Genomic DNA, 22626 nt, shown 5'->3' with positions numbered 1-22626 from the left:
CAAATAGAGCACAGGCTAGATCTGACCTGCAGGCCATAGTTTGTGGACTCCTTTTCCAGGGATCCTCTTTAAATATTTAAACCCACATACTTAAACATATAATTCTCTAGAGGGCCCAGATTTAATAAAGGTCCACCTCTCCTTCCCCAACAAGAAACTTAATAGCTGCATTCATTCTACTTCCTCATTTACCCACCAAACTGTGTAGGTCACTTGAGAACCCCTTCCTGGTCCTTCTACATCACATCTAGGCTTGGAGCACACCTAGAATCTTCTCTCCCTCCTGGGTACAGTTTGACCATTGTTTCCTTCCTCAGTCTCATTCTGTTTTAATTCCATCTTTTGCTAACTTCTCGTGGTTTCTTATGCACTAAAAAGGCATCTCTTTGCCTGCATGGATATTTAATAATTATTCTATCACATGGAAGGATCTGGAGCAGGAAGGGAAGGCTGCAGTGTGCCCTCAACCTGCAAACTGTGATCATGCCTCTGCTTAAAATGCCAGGGACCTTTTTTTAAGCCTGGGGTCAAAGAGAACATGAGGTGGTCCTTTCCCTGGTGGCAAAGGAAAAAAGGCATCAGCAGCTGTATCCTCTCCATGCAGCCAGTCTGGGACAATGGAACCGAACATGAGTACAAGTCCTGGTGGCATTTGGATCTGCAACCCCAGCTGCTGCAGAGGCTGGCTGTCCTGTCCTCCCTCTATGGTGAAGTGAGCAATCTTAGCAGGGCCCCCTATCACTGGAGCTAGCTCAAACTGGACTTCTGTTATTAACAATCAGAAAAGTCCTGACTAATCATAGAATGATGCATCTTCTTTTGACCTTCTGTGTGGTTGTTCACTTGCTGAGTAAACCTTTTCTTCTAAGAGGGCATTAAGATTAATTTCACCCTACCCTATCAAAAATGATCAAAAATTTCTAATCAGCTAAGGTGTTTTCCTTGGTATAATTATTCTGAAATCTCACAATCTATCTCCTAAGTCCACTAAGTCATGGGGAGGTCATCCGGTTAGGGGAGGACACAGCTGGATGGGGTGGAGGGCAGACATGGGAGAATGTAAAGTCCAGTGTTCTGGAAGTGCACTGACTTTTCAACGTCTGGAGACTTTATCCTCGAAACATGGACACTTTCTATAAATCTGGGAAGTTGCTCTGGGCTTCTAACAAATCTGGGCCCACCTGCACAGGGCCTGGAACTACCTCAAAGGTTTCTCCCCTCCCGGAGGCGATAACACCACCAGCTCGGCCACCCAGCGCGTGCATGGCACCACATGGGCTTGGTGCTAAACAGATACAATAACTTGGTACTAAAATAAAACCCAGCTTGGTGACATCTTGACACAGCTTTGCAGGAACAGCAGGCTCCTGTGTACACAATGTCCCACTCTGCATGCCTATTTGTAAATTAATCACACATCACTAGACTTTGCTTAGATTCACATGTTTCTGGATCACTTTGAGGGTAGATCAGGCTACGGGATCATCTGATCAACCTCAAAACCAGACCCATCCTTTCTTTCAATAGATCCTAGATGGAAAAATATCCTTCTTGCCAGCCCCTAAGCCACCCTCATCTTGCTCCCCTCCCCTGCAGAAGTATACTGCAGGGGGAGCCAGTGTTGGGGCTCCCCACGAACCCTGTCTACATAATTGTCTTGGTATGCAACTATGATGATTTTAAGACAGATACAAACATACACACTTGTGAATGTCAGTGTAAACAATATGAAAGCAGGATTAAAAGAAGTAGAGAGAAGTTAATCAGAGAGGGACACCTTTTAATACATGTTCATGCCCCCCCGCTAGCCATTGTGCGGCCCCCCGACTCTCCCTGGGGCTCTTCCCTGTGGTGTTAACCTTACACCACTCTGCTCCCAGGTCCATCTGGCTCCTGGAACAACATCGCCCAGTCCCAAGTTCTATCATGCTTCCTTGAGTCAGCTCTGAGGTCCTCGAAGACTGAGTCCCAGACCCTGGCCCTCAGGTCAAGGTGGTAGTAGAACGTCAACGGAAAGAACATCAGGCTGAGCTCAGCCACTTGTATGAGTCACATAATCCTGGACTGTGCTTATTCATCTGGGAAGGAGAGCTAACACCTGAACTTTGCCAGGGCTCTTGGGCCGTGCTGGGTACCCAGGTGGAGCAGTGTAAGCTGTACCTCTTGTTCATGTTGCCTGGGAGACAAACTCTCGATTTAGAGCTTCCCCAGAGTATTCTGTGCCAGCCACTCACCATGAAGGCTTTACTTGAGTAGAGAGATGTAGGGACAGTGCCACAGGAGGGTGCCCTCCAGTGCCAACCTCGCCCTGGAGGGTGCCCTCAGGGGCCTGGTTGGCTTCTCTGTGCCAGCAGCTCCTGCCAACACCAAGAGGCCCAGGACCATGCTGCTGCCTCCTTCTGCCAGACTTCAAGCATAGAAGAATAGAACTGACTTGCTCCCCTCTTCCAGCAAGTCCTCCTGGGTTAGCAGAGAAAGGCTCAAAGTCTTTCTGCTCTCTCTCAATCCTATGGGCCATTGGACCTTGTCCCAGTCTACCTTGGCCTTGGGCCAGGTGCTGGGGTAACCACCTACCACTTAGGCCTCGAGATCTGGCTCTCTCCACATTCAGCCCAATTAGGGGTCACATGCACTTGGCTGCTCCCTCAGGATTTCATTAAGAATGAGGTCAACAACCAGAGAGTGGAGCATGTGTCAAAACTTCCCCTGCAGGGCTCTGTGGTTCAGGAGTTCGTTGTTCACTGAGCTCCAGTCCTTGGCCTTGAGTGGAGACCAGGCAGGTATGGACTGGTCATGCTGGCCTTGGGTAAGTCGAGGTGTTCTGAAGCCTCAGATCCTCAAAGAGGGAAGTATGTGTGTTAATCCTTTCCTCACAGGAACATTGGGAAGAGCAAAGAAAGGACAGATCCTAAGAGCGAAAGTGGTCTCTTTAATCCTGCAACTGTTTACCAAGTGCCCTAGACAGACCCTACGTGGAGTCAGGGGCAGGTGGAAGGCAGGACCAGCGCTTACTAAGGATCCTCTCCACCTCCACAGGCTGATGGATCTGAAGCTGGGGTGCCCCGGGGCCCATCGAGGCGATGGGTACTGGCAGTGAGAGCTCAGATACCCAGACACTCGGCTAACTGTAGCCAGCCTCCGAGGCTCCTCCGACCCTGTACCCACCAGAGCTGAGGAACAAGCCCCGGGAGGCTACGCAAGAGCAGGAAGGAAAAGAAAACAGAGCCATCTGCTTGTCCTGAATTAACTGGTAGAGGGGGGTGGGCAAGGCAGTGGGCCCAGGTGGGAACCTGGTGTTGGGAAGGGAACTGGGACCCTCTGGCTGCACAGACCCAAGGGATCCAGGGTTTGCAGGAGCTGGGCCATGAGCCCTCCTGTCAGGGCAGCAAAACCCAATCCAGGCTCATTCCCTGGTTTGCACTCTTTCAAGTAGTTATAAACCAAAACTACTCATTCCTTCCTTTTGGGCGTTTTGCAGAAGAGTGAACCAAGGCTGGGTGAGATCAGGCAGGTCAGCCACGGTCTCACAGTGGCTAAAGAACAGGTCTCCTTGGGACGCCTGGGTGGCTCAGCGGTTGAGCATCTGCCTTCGGCCCGGGGCATGATCCTGGAGACCCAGGATCGAGTCCCACTTCGGGCTCCCTACATGGAGCCTGCTTCTCCCACTGCCTATGTCTCTGCCTGTCTCTCTCTCTGTGTCTCTCATAAATAAATAAATAAAATCTTAAAAAAAAAAAAAAAAGAAAAAAGAACAGTTCTCCAACGCCCCGGTCCCTCTCCATGGGTCTCACGTCGCCACACAGAACCAGGGACTCTATCTGCCCCATCTATTGTCCTGATTCCATCTTGCCAGGGCTCTCCTTGGTGGCAGAACAGCTGCCCAACTGCTCCCCACGTTTCCAGTTTGGGTCCCCTCAAACCCTGCTAGAAACTGTCAGAGTGTATCTGACCACATCCGACAGCTCCCTCCAGGGTCAGAGGCCCTGCTCCCAACATCCCTCAAAGCCCTTGTGTCCTCCCACCTGGCCACCCTGACTCTCTAGCTCCATCCGCCCTTCTGCTGTGCCCTGAAGCCACGCCGCAGGCAGCTTCCCCCCACCCCCAGCACCCCAGCTTTGAAGCCCTCAAGGGCAGTGCTCATATCTTCCACCCAGTCTCTAGCGTCTGGCACACAGTGGGAGATCCCTCACTGTTGCCTAAAGCATTTGCTGCGATTCACACTTGCTGCTCCTTCTGTCAAAAAAGCCCTTCCCCACCTGGTCTACATGGCAAAGCCCCAAAGTGTCCTGCAAGACTTGCCTAACCAGCTCACACTGTACGAGCCCTCGAGCCCTCCTAGACCCCTCCAGGAGAAGCTGGGTGCCCAGGGTCCCTCCACAGGCACCTCACCTTCTGTTCTCACACCATTCCCATCGTTTATTTCCAAACTTCAAGGCCCAAGGGCAGTGCCCATGTCTGGTTCACTACTGTCGTCAGTGCTGGGCATGCCACAGGCCCTCTGCTGACCTCTATAAATACTTGGCAAGTGGGGGTCAGTGATTCTGGACAGGGAGAAGACTGGCCAAGGTGGATGGCAGGGCACAGGGACCCTGGGTATTTGCACACAGTCAGAGAGAGGGTGCTTTTGGTCATTTCTGGGAGATCTTCCAAGGAGCAGTCTTGGGGGATAGCAAGTCGAGGAGCTACCTCTCCTGTAGCTCAGCTCCTACCTCCTTACATGGTGGCCATTGAGCCCTTTAGCCTGAGTCCTGGTAGAGTGTCTACAAGGCGGAGTGGTGGGCACGAGAAGGCCAGGAACCTGCCTGGGCCCCTGACATGACCTGTAGTGCTGCCACTTCTGGAGCTGGGTCTGAGCTCTCTGCTGTTGGGGGTACTGTCTTGGCCTCATAGCCCTCCACAGAATCAATGCCCCCTCGAGGCAGAAGAACTGCTTCTCCAGCAGTTTCCGCTTACTGCTGACTGGTTTGTCTGAACTTGCCTCCTGGACAGGTGCAAGGCTAGGAGCTATAGCCAGGTTGGACACAGGGCTGGCCTGGGGGCCACAGAGCTTAAGGATAGGGGGCAAAGGAGAACCAAAGTCAGGACAAAAGACCCCTGGCATTTGATGCACGTGTGATTTCGGTGACATGATGATGTTGAACCGGCAAATCTGTGGAGAAGGAAGTCAGAGTGGTGGCTTCCAGGGGCTGGGGGAGGGGAGATGGGGAGTGACTGCTAATGTTTTTGGGATTTCCTTTTGGGGTGATGAGAATGTTCTGGAATAGACAGAGGTGGCAGTCACATGACCACAATCTTTTTTTTTTTTTTTACGACCACAATCTAATACATTGTGCATGTGTTAAATGCCACAGAATTGTTAACACAGTTTTATGTTATATGAATTATATCTAAAAAAATTTTTTTTTTTTTCAGGAAAAAAATAAAAGGTCAGGCCAGACTCCAGTTTATCAGTTTCTCTTCTAATGAGTCTAACAAGTCCTGGCAGCTGCCTCTTTTTCAGTGAGCCAACATCCCAGCTCCTTATCCCAACCACAAGGCCTTAGGGCTCAGCATACCAATAAGAGGTGAGTTCTGACTCAATCTTTGTTTCTTGACCAAAGATCCCCAACATCCTGTAAGAAAGGAGAACTGATTTGGGTCCCTCTTTTGCTTAAAGATCTTCAAGAATTCACCTTTATTCACCAAAGGACACCCGGGCTCCTGACCCTGGCACTCAAGCTCTAGCATGAGGGGCTGACCAGACAACCCCACACGTCAAGGTTCTTGGCCAATCTCGGTGTCTGCACTTGCTGCCATCATCTGGGTCCCCACCTCCCCAGGGATATCCTGCCTAGTGAGCCAAACCCCAACAACATCTGCCTTGTTGGTAGAGCTGTCCCTGGCCCACAGCATCCTTGGCCACAGCTGCCCTTCCCTCCGCCAAGCTCTCTGTGCACGAAGGGGGTGTGTTACTGTGCATAATGCTACTACACGCCTGTGCTGCTTTGAGATCTTACTACCCCGCAAAACTATGAGTTCTTGGAGGAATGGGGGCCATGTGTCATCTGCATGGATTCCAGGGCCTCCTGCCACCGTAGGGCTGCCCAACTCCAGAGGGTGCTATTTCCTTCCACATAACAACACTTCCACCCACTGATCTCTTGGTGGGTCCTGCTGGACAGACATACACAGATAAACAAATGGCTCTGTCAAAAACAAAGGTCAGAAGAAAGCACAGCTGCACCTCCAGTTAGAGAGATGTGTGGACACAGAGTCTGACAGCACACACACAGGCAAAAGATGAAGGCTGGAGTTGCGAGGCCCAGGGAATGCCCAGTGCGAATGGAGAGCATAGCCAAGATAGGATTCCAGAATCCCAGGGCACAGTTACAGTGTCCCTTAGAAACATCAGGGGTGAAGCAGGGGTCCTTAAGGGTGCTAGGTTGACACAAATGGAATTACAGAACTCAGAAACTGAAGGAGAACTTGTAAACCAACACTGTCATTGTAGAGATGGAAAATTAAGGCCCAGAAAAGGGCAGAGAGTTGATCTGTTCATCAATCTGTCAGTGCATCTATCCACCCATCCACCCATGTGTACATCCATGAATGCATAAGACCATGCATCCAGCCATACATCCACCTATCCACACATGCATCTATGTATCCATCTATGTACCCATGTAACTATAACTATCCATCATGCATCCATCCATCATGTATCACATATTCATCCATCCATCTCTCCCCTCCCTCTAGGGGCTGAGGGTAGAGGTGGAACTGGAGCCCAGAGTCATGGCCTCTCAACCCAGAGCTCTCTACCAATGTGCCACAGTTGCCTTTTTAAAGCCGATGGCAGCTCTGAGAAATTTTCTGACCCAACAGGGGTCGGCAAGAAAGTGGCTACTACTGGTAGCTCCTACTGGTGTGGCTCCTGCCAAGGTATGAACACCCCAGGCACCTGCCCTGAAGTCAGCCCCTGACAGCTCTGTAGATATGCAAACTGCAGCCATCACAGGGTCCTTCTGGTTGCCAAGAGCATACTCTACCTGTATCATGGCACTGCAGGGCAGGTATGCCACAGGTGGGGGCTGGGAGGTGTTGGGGGGGCAGGAGGCTGAGCAAAGGCTGTGAGGCAGGACTCCACGGCAGGTGGCAAGGGGTCCTTGGGTTGTCACAGGATGATTGATGGAAGATGTGTGGGAAAGAGCCTGCACACTGGGGGGCACGTATCCGTGGGGGCTTCAGAGCCCACCAAAGCCCAGATACAAAGGAGCCCCTAAGGTTGTGGGGAGGTGGTCCCCAAGAACAGCAGGCAGAGGGGATTTAGGGAAAGTTTCCCCATCTCTCCGAGCACCTAGGGCTTCAGTGAGTACTGCGAAGAAGACCCAAGGGCGGGAGCAGATACAGTGCAAGCAGCTGCCAGCTGCTGGGAACAAGGTGGGGAGGCGGCACAGGTGCTCTTATAAAAGGGACTATCCAAGAAGTGGGGAATTACAGCAGGAGGTGGGAGGTGGGTCCCCAGGGAGGCCCGGCAGCAGCACAGGGGCTCCTGCTTCTCCCCCACCCCTCCTCCCTGCCCAGGGAGGAGCCCGACACACATCTGCCTGCTCCCCTCCACGTGCACCTGGATCCCCGTATGCCTCCTGCCTCCCGGTTTCAATGTGCTTTGGCTGCAAATCCATAAGACACATTGCTGTGTCCCTAGACTCCCTCCGAGAGAGGCAGCGAGACAGAAAGGCAACCCCAGCAGTGGCCGTTCTCACCTCTGTCCTTAGATATGATACTTAAAACTGAGCCTCTGTTTACTTGTTTGTAAAGAGAGGTGGTGATACACCCAGCAAGGGGGGACAGACACAAGTGTGGACAGTACCCTATGTCATGCCTGGCAGTAAAGATGTATTGCATCTCCCATGGTCTTATTAGAAATACCTAACTGCTGGGCGCTGCCAGTGGTGCGGGCTGTGGGACTGGGCATGTGGGGTAGAGGGAGATAGTCCTGTAGGCACGCAAGTGGCATCCTTCGTTCAGCTCCAGGGATTGCAGGGGAGGGACACTGTGGGTGTCTGGGAACAGAGGCTATTTGCAGAAGGCTAAAAGTAGAGGTCTTACCCCTGGGGCCAGATGTATTTAAAAATTCAAAACTCCCCACATTTAGACGGGCAATACTGCATCATTCAGCAGCCTCCAATAATCAAATACATTGACATTTCTGCAGGGAAATACGAGAATGGAGAATACATAATGGCTATAAATAGCCTCACTTGGACTATAAATAGCCTCACCTCGGTTCAGGCGGGATTTTGTGCCAAATGAGTTATGAAAAAGCATTTGGTTTTCTGAGCTTGCTGGATTCTGGAATTGAGGCTAAAGAATTATAGCTCTGCATTTTAGTGTTTCTTAACGGGGAAAAACCGCGTGTCAGCCCTGGTTCATCCCACAGCCGATGCAGTCCAGATGATGAGCATCACACAGACCCCACCCCACCAACTCACCTGGGCCCAACCCCAGAGGACATAGTGCAAGATTAGTCACAAACCAAAGACAGCTTTGCACACACACATAAACACACAGAGAAATGTGTGTGCATATAATCACATCAGCAAACAATGATGGGAGCCCTGCTCTGGGGATGGAACCCAGCCCTGTGTAGCCCCAGACCCTTGCTCAGGCTGATCCCTGCCCACGCTGCTGAGCCACACATGTCTCCAGGCTCACATCTGGACCAGAGGAAGAAGGGGTGAGAAGGAGGAACAGGGCTGGGGCTTGGCAGCCACAGGCTTCCCATTCCCTGGATTCTGGAGGGGCAGTGAGAGCCCCGGACAGACTGGTGTCTAGTCCTGACACTGCCACATAGGAGCCGGCAACCTCAGTTGGGGCAGCCTGACCTTCATACTGAGCTGCATTTCTTCACCTGCCAAGTCTAAATAATTGGGCCTCCCTAGGTTTGTGAGGTGCATGCATGCAGGTTCCTCCAAGGGCCTGGTGCTCGTGAAATGCTTGCTGACTATTCTGTGAAGTTGCTTCAATGTACAATATAAAAAGAGCAGCTTTAACGGGGCAGTTTTTCATTTCTGGAGATGCCCCCACATCCCCAGGATTCTCTTGAGGTAAGGCCCTTGTGAGCTTCTGTCCTTTACCAGGTTTTCCATGTGAATGTAGACAGAACCTTCTGGCTGCTCTGGCTGCCAAGGGGATACCCCAAAGGACTGGGCTCAGGGTCTACAGAGAAAAGCTTAGAGCAGAGACCAGCTTACCCTGGAGGAAGAGGTAAGACATCATAGGCACAGGCTTTGAAGCTAGAACAGGGTTCCCATGGCTTCACCTTTCACCTGGTCTTAGCAAGTTACTCAAAATCTCTGACCCTCAGTTATTTATTTATTTTTATTTTTATTTTTAAAGATTGATTGATTGATTGATTTTAGGATGAAGGGAGGGGAAGAGAGAGAGGGAAAGAATCTCAAGCAGACTCCCTGCTGAGCACGGAGCCTGACTTGGCACTCAATCTCACGACCTTGAGATCATGACCTGAGCTGAAACCAAGAGCTGGACTGTGCCAGCCAGGCACCCCGGTGACCCTCAGTTCCTATGTTTATAAAACTAGGTCCAGTGCCATGTGCATTCAAAGGGCAGTTGAGGGGGGATTAGGTTAAGGGACAGTGGAACATAAGATGTGCAGCACACAACACCCAAGAAATGGTCACCGCTGCCGTGATTGCTATGATATGACCCCATATTGGAACGACACAGCTAATGGAGTGCTTCCCTTTGAACTGTATCCTCACATTCATAACAGGGTTAGGATGACTTGCCGAGATCATTATTACCAACCTTCCCACTGCCTATTTGGGTCCCTTGCCGCCACTCTGTCACTCACCCCCACGGTAACACCGGACAGGTGTAAGGATATGCCTTTCCCACTCCATCTGCAAGCCTGAAGCCCAGGAAGTACTAGGGAATTGGTCAAGGTCACTATGCCAGTCAGTCACAGGGAGGAGACGAGAGTCCATGACTCTAGGTCCCAGACTATCCCAAATCCATCCCAGCCTTTCAGCACTCTGGAGAGAAGAGCTGCCTAAGGGGGCACAGGTGTGTTAAGGAGCATTCAGTGGCCTGGGTTGGGGGAGGCATGGGACAGGGGAGCCCAAGGGGAAGGGGTGACTGGGTGCAGGAAACAGAGTCATCCTCTACTGGCCCAAGACCATCGCACACAGTCTGGCTCTTCTATCTTTGGCGGGGAGCCTGGGGCTATTTTGGGAAGCTCTGCACACAGCCCGCCACTTCCCTGCCAGGCTGACTAGGTCAAAAACAAAACCAACCCAGCAACAGCCCCATGTCAACAGGGTGGGAAGTGAGGAGGCACTGAACAGCCCTGAACTGAACAGCAGGAGCGGGGGAAGTTGGGGGTGGCGGGGGCAAGTACAATCCTCCCACACTGCCAAAAAAAAAAAAAAAAAAAAGGTGGCAGGAAACAAATAAACAAAGCTAGCTGGAAGCAGCAAGATGCAGTGGGAGAAACTAGTTTTGGAACCAGGCAGACCTAAGTTCAAATTCAAGCTTCGTCTTCAAGACGTCCTTGAATCACTTCAGGCCTCAGTTTTCCCAATCATCTACCTTACAGGGGTGGGTGGGATTAAATGAGGTAACATTGAAGCCCTGGGCACATAAAAAGGGTGACCCCTGCCCACCTTCTTGACATGTCTTGTCATCCCTCCGGGTTGCTTAAAGCCACCTCTGCTGGGCAGCCCCCTATAGCCTTCATCCTGCCTAAACAGGTGCTCAGCAAACACTTGTGGACAGAATACACCAGGGAATGGGGATGGCAGTAGAGACGGCAGGACAGAGGGGGCATTTCCGAGGAGCCCAGCACCTCATGAGTAGCTGACATAAGTCACCATGAGTTCCTTGTCTCTGATCACTGCTCTTCAGAAGAGAGACAGGGCTCAGAGGAGACATGCCCAAGGTCACCTGCGAGGCAGAACTTCAGGAGGCCAGCAGCCTCCAATGAGGGCTGAGGTCCTCATCATGCTGTGTTCTGGTCTTTTCTTCCAGTGACTGGAAGAAAAAATGTGGGCTGATGGGCAGCAAAGGCAGTGTGGCTTGGAGAGGAAGGTACAGGTTGGAGGGGGGCATTCTGGAATGATCATCTTTCCCTTGGGGCCTGCACTCAGAGATTGAGCTAATTACAGATTAAGAGGCATGTTCCGGAGAGGTGACTCACCCAGTCTGACCCCTGGCCTGTACTTTTCTCACTAGACTCTCAGAAAGCCCAAGGGATGGAGTCACAATAACCAAAAGATGGAAGCAACCCCAGCATCCAAGGATAGATGAACTGACAAACAAATGTGGTCTATCCACACAATGGCATGTCATTCATCCTCCACAGGGAAGGTAACTCTGGCACCTACTACACCCTGGATGATCCTGGAAGACACAGTGCTGGTGAAATAAGACAGGAAGGACAGGTATTGTATGACTCCACTTGCAGATGCTATGCATCTGGAAGTCAAATTCACAGGGATAGAAAGCAAGATGGGGGAGCCATCCTGCTCCGGTGGGGATGGCTGCACAATGGACCCTTACAAATGGTTAAAGTGGTAACTTCTGTTACAGGTATTTTACCACAATTAAAAAAAAAAGCGAGGGGGATCCCTGGGTGGCTCAGTGGTTTAGCACCTGCCTTCAGCCCAGGGTGTGATTCTGGAGACCCAGGATCGAGTCCCACGTCAGGCTCCCTGCATGGAGCCTGCTTCTCCCTCTGCCTGTGTCTCTGCCTCTTGCTCTCTCTGTGTCTCTCATGAATAAATAAGTAAATAAATAAAATCTTTAAAAAAAAGTGAAGGTAAAAATAAAAAAATAAAATAATAAAAAAGCTCCAGAGCTCGGTACAGTCTACTTTCCAGGTGATAAAAATGTTCTGAAATGAGACATTTGCACAATATCTCAAACATACTAAATGCTACTGAATTGCTCACTTTAAAAGAGTTAATTTTATGCTGTATGAATCTTACCAAATAAAAAATACTTTAAAGCCTCTGGGTGTGAGACAGGCATCTCCTGTGAACAGGTACCCTGAGAGAGGCTCCCCTCCTCCTGGGGGGGGTGAGAGGGGGGACGGCGGGCAGGATGTGGAGCCCTAAGACAGAACAAGGGGAGGGGAGACCTAGCTGCTGGGCACCTTTGGCACAGGGCTCTGTGGGGGCAGAGGGAGGGGGCTGGGCTTGACAGAGGAGTATCATGATGGCCTCGATACTGGGGGGGGTACCCCCACCCCCACCCTGCAAACCCACCAGCCAGCCAGAGGGAGGGCCTGAGGGGTCTGAGACTGGCTCTGCCACACTCCTTGGCTGCCCTCGGGGGAGTCCCTAAGCTTTTGGATGGAACCATCAATCCCTGAGACAAGTGCAGGCACAGAGCTCTGGGGGATGGGATGCAATGTCCACCCTGGAGGGCTGCTAGACCACCTCCCAGGACGAGATGCTCATCACCCACAAGGTACTACCAAGAAGTTCATATGCTGTGCGGTTTGCCTCCTGAGGACTCAACCTAGGGTCTTGTTTGGCTCTTCAGAGGCACAATCTGCTTTTCTTCTCCAGAACACCTTAAAATAGGTATCCAAATGTCACACCTATTTCCAGGATAGCTCTCCAGGATAGCTGTCCCCTCGGCCACCAGCTCCTCTGCTCTGGGGTCTCTGATTCTATTAACAGAGTAAAATCACCCTAGCTGATGACAGAGCCGGAGGATGCTAAAAGCCCCAGATCTGTTTTCTGGGACCAGCTGCCAGCCTGCTGCTCCCCTGGTCAGTGCAACAGACCTGCCCTTTACCTGGTAACACTCTGCCTGCTGAGTGAAAATTCTTGTCCATGTGGAATCTCAGAATGTGACCTTATATGGAAGCAAGGTCTTTGCAGATGTAATTAGTTAAGGATTTCAGGATAAGATCATCTCAGATTTAGGGTGAGCCCCAAATCCAATGACGGGAGTCTTTGGAGAAGAGGGGAAGAGACAGAGGGGCTGGCCACGTGCTCACAAAGGCAGACACAGTGATGCAGCCACAAGCCAAGGAACACTTGGGGTCACCAAAAGCCGGAAGAAGCAAGGGAGGATACATCCCTGGAGCCTTCAAAGGGATCATGGGCCTGCAGACACCTTGATTTCGGATTTCTGACCTCCAGAACTGTGAGACAATAAAGTATGGTTGCTCTAAGTGCAGCCTACAGTCAGTCAGGTGTAATGGCAGCCCCAGGAAACTACACTGGGTTTGCGGCACTGGGAAGCAGGACACTGCCCAAGCTGATAACACAGACAGTAGCCAGTGTCCTCATCCTGTTCTGGGCGTCTGCAGAAGAACCAATGGTGTCCTGACAGGGAAGTCACACCAGCACCCGGTCAGAACTGAGCAAGCCTGTGACCAGGTTGTCACCAGGGCTGCTGCCAATTAGCTTAGGGCACTTGAAGAGCCACCGAGAAGCCCTTCTGCATCCACAATGAAGACACTCAGGGGAAGTGGCCACTGGATGTGCAGCCACCTGGCCTCCTCGTCTTCCCTGTTTCCCCACACTGGCACCTAGACAGCCTTTTCTAGGTCCCTGGGCCTGGTCAGGCTAATCCAGCTCAGCCACAGCCCTCAGGTACACCAGCCCTAAGCAAGCAGCTGGGATACTCCCTGGGGGTAGGTCCTAACCCAGGGACTGTGGGTTTCCCTGAAGAGAAGTACTCTACTCCCACCCCCCACCCTGACCTTTGGCTCAGCATCTCCTACCTGTCTCTATTTTGGGGGAACCTCTCACTGGGGGTAGGAAGCTGGACAAGGATTTTCGAACAATTCAGCATCTACAGACCCTAGGGCATGCCACCATCCTAGATCTGTGGATGCCACCAGACCTAGGGACAAGGTTAGGACCATCTTAGCTCACAGGACTTTGAGAAGCTGAGCCCAGCATTTCTCAAACTCAGGGTCAGGGATGAGCTGCTTTAGAAACATTTAGTGAGCTTGTTCAAAATGTAGAAGGCAGGCCCTTCTCCCAGGATCAGAACCAAATCAGAACCTCTGTATGAGAGGGCCAGGACCCTGCATCTTATACATGTTCCCCAGTGATATCAAGAAGCCTACCAGAGGTGAGACCCCAGGTCAACTTCTCTGTGCAGGTGGACAGAGCAGACACGGGACGGGGCTTGCTTGAGGATACATGGCAGAGCCAACCTGGCTGGTGTCCCTCTGGGCCAGGAATCAGATGACTGAGCCCCCCATGCTCAAGGAGCCCTATTCCCAGATAAGGCTCCACTGAGACTGGTCAGCTCCCTGGGCACCTGGCACAGACTCTCCTCTTGGCCCTCGTAGACTAGTGTCACCACACGCTGGCCTTCGAGCTCAGACTGTGTTGTGTCATGCTTCCCGGAGCCTGGCCAGAGCAGTTGCTTGATAAAGGCAGGTGCCTGGCAAACATTTGTTTGGTAAATGATGTGGAGTCCACACTCTGCCTCAGAGCAGCTGTCTGACTTTGGGCTATTCCTTCCACCTCACTGCTGCTCTACAGAAAAGATTCTGGTCATCCACCTTGACCATTTCACAAGGCCACGGTGAGACTCAACCAATAAACCAGATGCCACATGTAAGCATGAGCTCTGCACACCAGCTTTAACTCAGCCATCAAGTTTTCACTGATTAGAGATGAGCTGGAAGCCCAGGGAAGCCAGGCCAGCCAGGAGATGCTACAGGTGGACAGGGCAGCAGGAGAGGGCCCAGTGGGACAGGCCTGTCTCCCACAGTGAGACAAACTGCTCACTGAGCAGTCCACTGCTTTGGGGGCATAAGTCCTGCCCTGGTCCCATACCCTGTGGGTCCCATACCTGACTGGGCCCAGGTCCTGAAAGCCATCAGGCCACATTGAGGAGTGCTATCAAGGCCCGGGGCGGGGGGGCGGGCGTCTATTTCCCAGCTGAGCAAAGATTTGACCTTGGAGCATTTCCAAGGACCATGGGGGCAGTGGCTCTCTATTCTGCCCCCACCCCCAGCCTGCTGGTATTCCTCCCAAAGCCCTCTCCTCAGAGTCAGGCTTCCTGAGGCAGCCAGGCAGGAGCCCTTCCCACTGGCTGCCACTCTCGGGTCCCATGCTGCCCAGCAGAGAGCAGAACTGCCCATCAGATGGAACATGCTGCTCAGGGCACAGCTGTATGCAAGGCTGTGCCTCTTCCTCCAGCTGTATGCAAGGCTGCCACTCAGAGCCCTGCCTTCTAAATGACCTCACAGGGACCAACCAGTTTTCGGCCTGGGCTGGGCTAGTTGTGGGGGGACACTCCTAGGCACCCATATGTCCCTTCATGTATCAGGTTAACCCAGGTCGACTATGGGGTGAGAGCTGGGGCAGAGAAGGCTAGGACATGGGCCAGCGCTGTGCAGAAGAAACATTACCATGTCCCCAGCATGGGACCCCCCACAGCCAGTGGGGAGAGGAAGGTAGACTTCATTCTGCCTCCAGAAGTCACCCAGCCCAGCATGGCTCTGGGTGGCTCAGGAAAGTTCCTCTGGGTCTCCCTTCCAGTCTCCCCACCTGCCAGGAGTGATCTGGAATCCCAGTGTGCTGACTGCTACTTGCGAAGGCTGAGGGCTAGGTGGTGATCCAAGCATCAATTCTGGCCCCAGCAATCTTTGTGGGTCTGGGTGCGGGGGCCCTTGTTGGTGCTGTGGCCACGAGCAGCTCCAACTAGGGCACACCCCTGTGCCTTGGTTTCCCCGTTTAGCAACCCTGCTGTGTCATGTGAGCTCAGGTGGCTGGCAGAGCCCAGGCTTCATCTTCCAGGCCACGGGCAGCTTCGTGACCACGCCTCCTGACAGAAGGTCCCCCTGACTGCAACGCTGCACTGGCCTTCCAAACATTTGAGAGGATGAAAAGCAGCAGCTGGCCTGGCCCTGATCATAAGAGGACAGTCTTTGATACAGAGTAGCTATTTGAAACCAATCCATTTTTAAGTCCTGTGCTGGAGGAGAGCCCTGAAAAGCAGTCACCCCGTCACCGTACTCCTGTGGGCCAGGCAAGCACAGTCTCACGTTCTGCACAGAGGGAATCTAAGGTTCCTGGGATTAGCAATTTCTGTAGGTCACATAAGATGAACTCAAACTCCAGCCCATGGCTAACAAGCCTTGCTCTTCTGGCCATCCCAGGTCAGCCCCTACCTCCCAGTCTCCCCATCCCAGGAGCCTGGAGTCATGGGGAAGGCCTTCAGCCATGCAGTTAAGCATGCAAAGCCAGCAGGCAAATGCAACCAGGTGGCAAGAGTGTTTTAAAAATTAACCATCCCTGGGTTCCCTGTCCGTGCAGCCTGCCACAGCCGTGACAAAGCCTGATCACAGACACAGGCTGTGATAATGGTGTGCCCATGCCTAGAAAGCTGTGAAGTGCTTCACAAGGGCACAAAGTGACAGGCCAAGAGGAGATGCCGGCTTGGAACACAGTGCTCGGGCTCACACCATTCCTTTGTCCTTCCCAGTCTCCAGAGGGCACGTGCTGTGAACCCTGTTGTATAAACCAGGAAGCAGGTTCAGAGGGGCCAAGGGGATTCTCTAAGGTCTCACGGCCAGGCTGATGGCAGAGTGGGGGTCAGGACAGAGTCTTTCTGACTTGCTTTCACTCTCTGCTCTCCTCCAGCGCCAGGTATACAGCTCAGAGTGGGAGACAAGCTTGAGGTGGCCTGATACCCCAGCACTCCTCTGGGGTGCCACCTCCTGTTCTCCCTATTGCCCTCTGAGCTTTCAGAGAGGTGATGGGGACTTGGTAAAGAAAGTTTCTCTTGCTATGGCAACAAGGAGGGGAAAATCGAGGCACCCACTGGGCAGCTGCTGCCAGGCTGGACTGAACAGAGCACGTCAGGTGCCTGGCTCATTCACTCCCACCAAGCTGGGCTTTGTCGGGGAGATGATGGAGGCATGGAGAGGTAGCAAGGAGCAGGGGCAGGACTGGAGGTCTACCAGTCTCTCCCCACAATTGCCTCAAGGATCAGAGGATGGCCATTTACTGCAAGGGGCTCTCAGGAGCCCAAGCGGCTCAGAGAGCCACAGGGCTGACATAATGGGCACATTTGCAAACCACAGGTTAAACCAGCATCCCGTCAAGAAACCATCAAGAGTTATAAACAATTTTCTCTGGGCCTGGGGCAGGCAGCAGGCTGTATCCTATGGAAGAAGAGACTAGAATCACCAGGCAGGGGCTCTGGGGAAGGCATCCCAGCCCGGTGCCCCATCACAGAGCCCAGGGAGGGAGCCAAGGAGAGGCCTGACTTCAGAGGCCCTCCTGTCCAGGACCGCTGCCATGGCCTAGAAGTTTCACCCCGATGGCTCTCTCTCCTCCCAGCCATCGGGCTTACCCATCTGGCTTCTTGTGGGTCCCTGAGGTACAAACCCTCCTCTGCTATGTCATTATTCCATCTACCTTTGGGGAAAAACCCTCAAATTGCCTAAATCTTTTTTTTTTCACATAACTGTTAACTTACAGAAAAGTTGCGCATATAACGCGAGAACTTTCATATATCCTCACCCCAGCACCACTGTTTAAATCCTTTCCTTTACCATTTGAGCGCTATCTGCACATCTATATGCATACACTCTATCGCTATAACTGACACTCACAGTCTGTTCTGAACCGCCAAGTCCAAGGGCATAATCACAACCCCACCCCTGTCCCCCATGCCCATTCATGGGGGTCACCGCCAGGCACCCTCACACCCACCTCCTGCATGCTGAGGTGTGTGAAGGAGGAGGAAACTGAGGCTCGGTCTCCTGATATGCAGGGCTTCTCCTACTACATCGAGCCACCCACAGCTAAGTTCTCAGCATAAAACAGACAGACCCTGCTCTGCAGACTGTGTTACCGATGATGATGTGATGATGCCAGAAACATTATTAAAAGAAAGCAAAATAGAGAGCGGGTCTGGACTAAGTGATGGAGGCTCTCTACAGTGCATTGTTGACTCTCGAGTTCCGAGCAGGAGTGTGCGTGGTGGGGGCTGGATGGCCGGCAGTGAGGGGCTCCCCACTCAGGCCCTGGGCTGCCGCCCCCTTCAAGGTCTGCTCTCTGCTTCTTTCTTTTTCCTTTCCTCTCCTCAGACAACTGGGATGGATGGACTACTCTTCATCCAAAAGTTTGGTGGCACAGGACCCAATGAATGAATGAATGAATGAGTCTGAGTTCACACTCCGACTTCCCTGGGTGGGTTACTCAACCCCTCTGAGACTCAGTTTGCTTGTATGTAAAATGGAACCACACCACTTTGAAAGTGGCTGAAGACTGTTAACTTAGATGAGATTTGTGGAGGTGCCGGCAAGGGTGGGGGGACAGAGTCTGCTGAGACTGTGTTCTGAGAAATGAACCAGAAATGGGGAGAACATGGGAAGCAAAGCCAAGGAAGCCTACATATGAACACTACAGAGAGCGGATACATGTGCACACACAAGGCCTTGCTCAGTACATCTTCAGCTTAGCAGTATCTCTTGACAACTCCCCTTCCTTTTGGCTTAAGACACTCAGAGGCCCAGGATGGAAAGCTGGCAGCCAGGGGCTTTCCCTGGAAACACAAATGTGCCAATCTCTGTGATATATCTGACAATGCAGCCCAGGGGCACATGGGAAGGAGGAGCAGTGAGAGAGGGAGGCATCTCCATCCAGAAGTGGGTAGGAATGGCCTGTCTCACTCAGGTAAGTCACAGAGCTACAAAATAATGCATAAAAGGGACAGCTGTACAATCTTATCCATAACAGGGCCGTTTGTAGGAGATCACACTATCACAAGCAGAATGTCAACTGGTACATGCAGCCCCGACGGTAGAGGGAGAAAATGTATCTGTGTATGTGAGTGTGCACACACGTGACTGTATATGTGTGTGTGCATGAGGGTGTGAGTGTGAATGTGTGTGACTGTGTATATGGGGGTGTGTGCATATGTGTGGCTACACATACGTGTGCATGTGGTGGTGATTGTGCACATGTGTGATTGCCTGTGTGCAGACAGTATGTATGTGTGTATGAGTGTACATGTGTAACTGCATGCATGCATGTGTGTGTGTGTTAGGGAACATCACAAGGCAGATCGGGATTGTTAATATTCATGAGCTTTTCTCCTGCTCACTTTCTTAAACCATTTGTGTCATGCATATCAACAGCCACCACCAACAGATTTTCTCCAAGCTGGGCACAGAACTGGGCTGGGGCATCAGCTCAACTTCTCAGGTGGACGTGGTCCTGAGTCCTAGAATCCCTGACGCTGAGCCAGTGCTGCCATCCTGCCTGGCACAGCCTAGATGGTGGATGCCAGCACTCGGAGGAAAATAAAACAAATTTTCCTCTCAGAGCCTCGGGAGATCTGTCTGAACCACCAGGCTTCCCACGGAACCCTTCCCTGAATCCCAGTGCTCCTGTGGAATTAAAGAAGAGAGAGTCACTCACCGCCTGAAAGCCGGCCAATGGTTGATTATTCCACTTTTCCTGGAATGAGCTTTCCACGCTTTCTCTGGCTGGAGCATCGGCAGCCAGGGCTCCCACCTCTCCGACCTGCTCTCACACCCTCTACAGCTCTTTACAAAGCTTTCAAGTAAGTCACTGCTACGTGAAATTACACTAAGAAAGGAGGCTGGCTCATTGTGCTGGGGGACCCGAAGGAGGAGGCTGGCACAGAGCGCTCAGGATTCACTTTGGATGAAAGCAGGTGGGTTGGTGGAGCAGACCTTCCCTCCTCCAACGCCAGCCCTGCCCTTGCCAACCAAACACACATGTGTATCACTAAAGCAACCCCCCCACCCTGAATGCACAAGAGAGACCCCAGGGCAGGGTCACCTCCACTGCAGCACACGGGGGGCCAGCCTCCCATGGAGGCTGAGAGCAGAGACAAGAGTGGATTGCCACCACTCATGGGGCAGACCTCTTTCATGTCGCATCAGATACTCGATTCGCCAGCAAACCAAAAGCAAACCAAACAAAACCAGCACACTGCCTCCCCACCCATCACACAACTCATAAACTTATCAGAATTTACAGCGAACTGACAAGAGTCCAGACTCGGGTAATGTCATTAAGAAGCCTGCACAGCACCCAGATGCCAGGAGGGTCTCGGTGACAGACTCCAGGCTCAAAGCGAAGGGAAAGCAAGACAGCACAGATGTCTGCAGACACAAAAGCATTCTTCTTACCCAGCCCAACAGGAACCAACCTGATTATCAAAGGGAAGCATCCAGAATTCGGGAGTCCGGGGCAGCCTGGGAGAAACGGGGCTTTGGGGGATGTGCCAACATGGTTGGAAGAGACCTGACCACAGAACCAGACGGGGAGCCCTGTGTCGGGCCACCTTCGAGGCTGATATGTTATTAAGGCAATCTGTCAGAGAAGACACTGAAACAGAATACATAATCCGCCAGACGCCCGGGAACCTGACTTACGACACATACCTGCCGGTGTAGTCCCCCGTGTGAGGCGCCACCTTCAGGGTCTCGAGCTTTTTCCCTCATACCTGCACCAAACTTTGAAGCTTCCCTGTGAGTCAGACAGGCCACTTGGTGCTGGCTTTCTATTTAAAGATAACACAGGGCTTCGCACACACCATTCAGCCCGTGGCTTCTAAGGACTGGGTACTAAATCCATTCCCTTTGGGCCTCACTTTCCATCGACATAGATGTTCTAGTTGACAATGGGAGGTTCATCCCTCCACGGTGGCCAGGAGACAGAGGTAACAGGGACGGAGCTGCCTGCCCCCCACCCTGGGCTCAGATCTGAAGAATGCCCCAGGGAACCTCAGCAAGTCCCTCCAGGAAAGCCATCCAGAAGCCATCCTGAGCACTGAGGCTGGAAGTGGGGAAGACAAGACAGAATGTTGACCCACTGGGCAGCGGTCTTAAAATCCCGTCTGAAACAAACTCTGCCGAGGGACTGTCCCAAACAGATGGCGGCGCTGCCCGGGACGGCTGTGCTGCCAGGAGCCAGCCAGCAGATGCTCCTCGCTACACCATCCTCTCGGAGATTCTTGGTTACGGGGACAAAACATTCCCCCACTGAACTCCATTTTCAGGTGAGGGTGAACTGGGCAGAGACAGGTAGCTGGCCAGGGCCCCTGGGGAGCCTTGCCCCATCTGGGGTGTGTGCGTGTGCGCGCCCCAACACGTCCCCTCCCCCGGTCAGACCAGGTCCAGGACAGCACACTGTCTGTGTGATGTCGCGGTTACATGGGAAAAGCAGCAGCAGGCCCAAGCACCAGGAGGCAGGAGCCGCCTGGGGGACCCTACACCCCGAAGTCTGCCGAGCCCCCTCCCCGAGGCAAGCAGGCCATGCCTCTCCCTCCCCGGCTCCCTCCATCCCAGCTACTCGGAGAAAACAAGCAGCCCACGTGATCACACACAGCCTTCCCAGCTAATAAACCCGTCCTGAGGCTGTGACAGTTTTCGCAGGAAATTACCTTTCAGGAAGAAAACGTAAGGAAGGGGAAGAGAGGGGACAGAGTGTGCGAGCTGAAGGCCGGGGCTCGTCCCGCAGCCCCCCGTGTCTGTGGAGGTCTGCCCAGCTCCCCATGCCGCCGGCCTCAGGGAGCCGCCCCTGGCTCGCAGCCCCGCCGGCCGCCCATGCCTGGTGACCGGGGGCGCCCCTAGGCGCGGACGTGCCCGGGCGGACGGATGGACGGGTGGACGGGTGGACGGTGGACAGCGGGCCGGCAGGCAGGAGCCCAGGGCTGGCAGGGACGCGGGAGGAAGGGAGGCCAGGAGGAAGAGGTGGGGAGAGGAGCGGGAGGGAGGGAAGAGGGAGAATTGGTTCTCTCTCCTCCACTGGGACCACTGAGCTAAGTTGCCATGGAGAAGGGGGAGCCGCTGGCAGAGCCTGAGGCGGGCGGAGGAGCCATATGCCGGGAAGGCGTCAGCGGAGAGCCAATCCCCACCTTCTCCAGGCGCAGCCGCCCCCAGCCCGAGCCTCGAGCCTCGCCGCCCGGCCGCAGCGGCCCAGCCGGGCCAGGAGCTACTCTGCAGGGCGGGAGAAGGGCCTGGGGCTCCTGCTCGGTCAGCCCAGTCCAGAGCTGCACCCTCCTCGCAGGTCGCGCTGCTGCCTGCCGCGCCTCCGTCAGCTTGAGCAGGGCCCAGAGCCCTGGCGTCCGGGGAGGCACGGCGGACCCGTCTCCCCATTTCCAAAAATCAGAATGGCCCGACCCTGGGTCACAGGCCTCAGGGGTGTCAGCCGTATTTCCCACTCTCAGGAACAAGTGTGTCCCCTGCAGACGGCCCCTTTGCCCAGAGCCAAGTAGGCAGAGGGACAAGGCCAGGGCGGGGCCGGGGTGGGGGTGCACGGAAAAGGAACTCTCCAGAACACCTGCTCCTGCCTGCCTGCTGTGGCTCTGCTGCTTCCATATAAAACCCAACTCCAGGACTAGCCTTTGCCACGGACTTGTTCATGCTCCGAGCAGCAGAAATGGGGTTGGGGAGAGAGCTAGGAGGCCTGGCTTGGGGTCTCCTTGTGGAGATCACGTGGCAGGACAAGTCCAGCTGTGTCTCTGGGCCTCTGTTCCTCATGATGAAGCAGGATGATCCCACCACCCCCCTCTCCCAACCTGCACTCCCAGGCACTGGGACACCCCAACGGCCAGGGACAGCGAGGGGGTGTGGGCACTGGGAAACACTACCAC

The 22626-nt window shown here is 53.3% G+C and overlaps 1 protein-coding gene across 13 annotated transcripts in view; it reads right to left on the bottom strand.

The window, feature by feature from the left end:
- The window catches only part of PITPNM2 (phosphatidylinositol transfer protein membrane associated 2), a 140220-nt gene that overhangs the window by 55474 nt on the left and 62120 nt on the right, over nt 1-22626 (bottom strand). The window contains exon 1 of one of the 13 annotated variants that reach the window (XM_077875378.1): nt 21415-21435. The exons of the other annotated variants lie outside the window; for them this stretch is intronic. The gene's annotated coding sequence lies outside the window, so the exon portion shown is untranslated. Of the gene's footprint in view, nt 1-21414; nt 21436-22626 lie in introns of those variants that run through there. 13 annotated transcript variants of the gene reach the window in all.

This window comes from Canis aureus, chromosome 27, assembly GCF_053574225.1.
Source record: "Canis aureus isolate CA01 chromosome 27, VMU_Caureus_v.1.0, whole genome shotgun sequence".
Classification (NCBI taxonomy): domain Eukaryota; kingdom Metazoa; phylum Chordata; class Mammalia; order Carnivora; family Canidae; genus Canis; species Canis aureus.
Note: the sequence above shows the minus strand (reverse complement) of the source record. Positions and strands in the feature narration are given on the sequence as shown.